This window comes from Carassius auratus, chromosome 8 (assembly GCF_003368295.1).
Source record: "Carassius auratus strain Wakin chromosome 8, ASM336829v1, whole genome shotgun sequence".
NCBI lineage: Eukaryota > Metazoa > Chordata > Actinopteri > Cypriniformes > Cyprinidae > Carassius > Carassius auratus.
This window is the reverse complement of record NC_039250.1, coordinates 11134105-11134548: the sequence shown is the minus strand read 5'-3', so window position 1 is coordinate 11134548 and position 444 is coordinate 11134105. Positions and strand designations below refer to the sequence as shown.

At 40.5% G+C, this 444-nt stretch overlaps 1 pseudogene; it reads left to right on the top strand.

Moving 5' to 3' along the window:
• LOC113107932 (endothelial lipase-like) overlaps window positions 1-186 on the top strand; it is a 3314-nt pseudogene extending 3128 nt beyond the window's left edge.
• Window positions 187-444: the final 258 nt, after the last annotated feature.

Below are 444 nucleotides of genomic sequence, written 5' to 3'. Positions count from 1 at the left end.
TCCTTTATTCTCCTCTGAGAGGAAGTGACTCAAGTCGGCTTTAAGTTCAGGTTTCCGTGTGATTTTCACCCACAATGCAAGAAGCCCCACCAGCTTCACTATCTTCCATTCAGCCCCACATTCTCCCACGTCAGAGACACTCGACACAGTCCGCAGTTTTACGACCACATCTACGCAAACCACTGAATCACTTAAGAAGCTTAATTGCCTAATATATGAGCTTATTTGATTTAAGTGTAAAACCTCAACTTGGTGAGCAAAACACCACACCGGTGAACAACATGATGTGGCATGTAACAGAAAAAGAACAATCCAAATAGGTCATGTTTTGAATTGGTACGCACCCTGTTTAAAGTGAAAACACTTTTATTATATTCTAATTTACATGTGACCTTTGTATCTTGCATGAACATGCTACTATGGCAGCTTAAAAGTTGATGACCT